Source organism: Herpailurus yagouaroundi, unplaced genomic scaffold (assembly GCF_014898765.1).
Source record: "Herpailurus yagouaroundi ecotype Mexico unplaced genomic scaffold, PumYag 164, whole genome shotgun sequence".
In the NCBI taxonomy this organism is placed as follows: domain Eukaryota; kingdom Metazoa; phylum Chordata; class Mammalia; order Carnivora; family Felidae; genus Herpailurus; species Herpailurus yagouaroundi.
In genome coordinates this window covers 2,326,274-2,329,902 of record NW_024412405.1, presented here as the reverse complement: position 1 = coordinate 2,329,902, position 3,629 = coordinate 2,326,274, and the positions used below count along the sequence as shown (strand labels likewise).

The 3,629-nt window shown below is 51.6% G+C and overlaps 1 protein-coding gene across 6 annotated transcripts in view; it reads left to right on the top strand.

Annotated features, from left to right (window-relative positions):
- The first annotated feature begins 1,628 nt into the window (after positions 1–1,628).
- The window catches only part of ARHGEF7 (Rho guanine nucleotide exchange factor 7), a 108,895-nt gene continuing 106,894 nt past the window's right edge, over positions 1,629–3,629 (top strand). For 4 of the 6 annotated variants that reach the window (XM_040487068.1, XM_040487070.1, XM_040487067.1 and 1 more), the window contains exon 1: positions 1,866–1,952. The gene's annotated coding sequence lies outside the window, so the exon portion shown is untranslated. Of the gene's footprint in view, positions 1,696–1,865; positions 1,953–3,629 lie in introns of those variants that run through there. The other 2 variants (XM_040487074.1, XM_040487073.1) reach the window with 2 other exon arrangements.

Here is a 3,629-nt window from a genome sequence, read left to right as displayed (position 1 = left end):
TATGGGTCTCTTGCCAAAACAAAAAAACCCAACCAAACAGAAACAGTGACCAGTAAAAATGTTTTAGTATAAAAATGTCTTACTTTAGCATACTGTTTTGTTGCAGGAAGTGGAATGGAAAGACGCTGAAGGAGAACAGAATGTAAAATGTCTGACTTTTAAACAAGGAATTTGTTCATAATTTTTTAAGATGGAGAACGACTATTTCTACTGTTTTTTGAGCTACTGGACATAATTTTAAAGCATATTTAACAGTTTCAAAATGTCTTCAAGACATCAGAAAGTAAAGCTTTGCAACTACTTAAAATTATTAAGCATGCGTATTTGATGCATACTTTTTCAAAATTCTTTTATGGAGAGGAGCAAATGGACCAGGAAGCAGCTTTGGTTTATCTGTTCACAGAAAAAAAAAAAAAAATCCGTTCAATTTGGAGGAAATATGTTGGCAATTTCTTCTAAGGATTTTTAAATTATAGGAAAAAAAGGGTCTGATTTTTGCCCTCTTTGTACTTCTTAACACCCTTGTTTTTCGTTTTGATTCATAACTTTAAAAGACCCAAGCTTGAAATGAAACCAAAGTATTCCTGTAAGGCCTGATGGAATGCTGTGATATCCCCATACAAGGACAAAAGTGCCCTGAATGTCCTCAGATGCTAGAGTTCTGGATGATGCTGTAGTGTAGCTCTCAAAACTTAGTCTTCTTATGTGTCAGAACGACAAAGGGCCCTTCTCATGTCTCCAGCTTCTCTCTTGATTGCTCTCGGTTTTCTTGACCTTTCTGGTCTGGGAGGCTGTCAGTAACTCCTCACACGTGTGGCAGGTGGCCCTCAAAGTTCTCTCTTGGCAGCCTGCACCGGGCCCTCCTCGACGCTCTCCGCCCGTGGTGGAGGCCGCAGACAACTGCTTCCTAGCTGACTTGCTCACTAATGTGTAACTGGCTATTCTGGTTAATCATTAATGAAGCACGTGGTGTGTATTCGGGAAGGAAAACATTGCACTTCAATCCCAACATGCATAATTTATGTTGCCAATTAGTCTAAATCCTCGTAATAGAATACCGGTTCCACTCTCCCAAGCCGGTGGCTGGGAAGAACTGAAGATAGGGTTCCCTCCAGCCCCTTCAGGGTTGCTCACCGCTGAGGCCCTGCTCTCCGGGACCCTCTGGGCAGGGCAGGCTGTGTCCGCTGGGGCCAGGCGAGGATGAGGGCCAAGTGCCGGGAGGAGTCTGCGCGTGGGCTGGGTCAGGTGGGCCGTGTCGGAGGATGAGAACCACGTGCTGGGTGGAGGAGGCCGCGCGTGGGACCAGGTGCGCAGGTGCGCCGCGTGTCGGAGGACAAGGACCTGGTGCTCGGCGCGGGGGAGGATGGAGGAGGAGGTGGAGCCCGAGACTGAGGCCGCGGGTGGGGCCAGGTGCGCCGCGTCCGAGGACAAGGACAAAGTGCTGTGGGGAGGAGGAGGAGGAGGAGGAGGAGGAGGAGGAGGAGGAGGAGGCCGCCGTGGGTGGGGCCAGGTGCAGGGGAGAGGCGGCTGCGCGTGGGGCCAGGTGCACCGCGTCTGCCGGCGCGAGGGCGAGGCCGGAAAAGGCGGTGCGCTGGCCGGCCGGGGCGCGGTCTGAATACGTCACTTCCGGTGGCGGCCCACTTCCTGGAGAGGGCTGGGGCCTGAGATTGGTGCAGCCCAGAGGAAGGAAAGACGGTGAGCAGCGGCGGCGGCCCAGCGGGCGGGCGTCAGGGGCGGCCGGGGTCCCTCCGGGCCGCCGGGGCCGCCCGTCCGCGTCCTCTCGCCCGGGGCCGCTTGCCGGCGCCGCCCTGGGTCGCGTCCGCGGCCTCCGCGCCGCCGCTCAGCGCCTGTGCTCTGTGTTGCAGGTTTACCCGGAGCCCCGGAGCGAGAGCGAGTGCCTGAGCAATATCCGCGAGTTCCTGCGAGGCTGCGGGGCCTCCCTGCGGCTGGAGGTGAGCGGGCGCGGGGCGCCAGGAGAGGGGCGGGCCGGGCTTGCGGCGCCCGGAGGCCCGGGGGAAGGGAGCGAGCGCGGTCGCGGGGCGGGGAGGGGCCGCTGCGTGCAGCCCCGAACTGGGCTGTCGTCGCTCTGAAGAAGAGCCTCAGGAGCTGGTGGGTAGGTGTCACGCGTTTGCGAGAACCGTTCCTAAGGGGTGCGGTCGATTCCTTGTTCCCTGCCTTAGCCTGTGCTTTTAGGGGTTCCCCGGGGGACCCGCATTCAGGGCTGGGTCAGCCCCTCAGAATTTCTAGCAGGTAAGCGGGCAAAACCGGGCACAAATGAAAGGACCCCAAGCCCTCCCAGCCTCACTCCTTTCTCTGCTTTTTTTTCCTACCTCCAGAAGGTAGGCGGTGTTTAGGTTGGAGGTAAACCTACGTCTTGGGGAGTGTACCCGGCGGGGTGTGTCTGCTGTGTAAGGTTTTGTCACTGTTCTAAATACGGTCTTTCAGCGGCAGTTCTCTGGAAACCTCCTTTACAGCTCATTTTACCATATGATTTTTCCTAACCTTGGGGTAGTACTTTTGATCCGGAAACCTAGACATTGTTTCGTTTGGGAACTCCAGCTCGAAGTGGTTGTGGTCACGTCTGTGCTTCCATTGTTTCCTGCTGCTGCTTTACCACCTGTTTCCTTATCAGAGCTGAGCTGAGTTTGAGTAGGCTGGCGGAGAAGAGTATATGAAGGCATCTCCAATGGAACCTGTTGTGTAAGAGGATTCCATAAAGTTTTCCCCTCCTAGGACAGTCTTAGTGTGGGTTTCTTGGGAGAAATCTAGAAGTCCAGTCGGTGAGGGCAAGTTTCATGGCAACTCATTTGTTGAAGTTACGCTGGCATCAAGAAACCAAAATCCTGTTCTTCTGCGTGATTGTGAACATTAAGGTATCTCTTTTGTAGTATTTGAGGTCTGTGAGGAAGTCCCTTAACAGGTACCTGAAAGGCTTAGTAGAGATCCCGGAGACCCTAGGGCTGTTTAGGAGGGGGCAACATTTCAGAAAGGCTTTGTCATCTTGTCCTGGACTCCCCTATTGGGCTGTGAGAATATGTGTTCCTGGTAGCAACGTTTGCTTTTCCTTGACCTTTGTTGTGAGACTATTCTCATCAAACCGCGTTTTGGTTGTGACAGTAAATTTGAAATTCAGTTTGCACATTAAATTTACAACCTCACAACATCAGTGTTCAGTGTAGGACTCTGTAAGAAAGTATTAAAGTGGAGTCTTAAAAACCCTTTACCCTTCGCTCTCCAGAGGCTGCTGTTGAAATTTCATATCCTGTCTATCTTTATAATGAAGAGTTTAATGATGCTGTAGGAGAGGTCACTAACTTATCCCAAGCATCTAGAACAGTTCTTGGCGTTATAGTAGGCCTTCAATAAATCTGCACTTGATAGCAAACAATTGATTTTTTGTTTATAAGGAGACTTGTGGCTAGTTTTTAAAGAGTTTTAAATTTTAAATTCGGTAAATTTGAGAGGCATGGTTTGTTAGCATACTTTCAGTCTCTGTAGTAAGTCACACTTCAAACTCCTAATTGCCTAGGATAATGAAAATAACAAAACACATCAAAACTCTCACATTGTTGGGGCACCTGGGTGGCGCAGTCGGTTAAGCGTCCGACTTCAGCCAGGTCACGATCTCG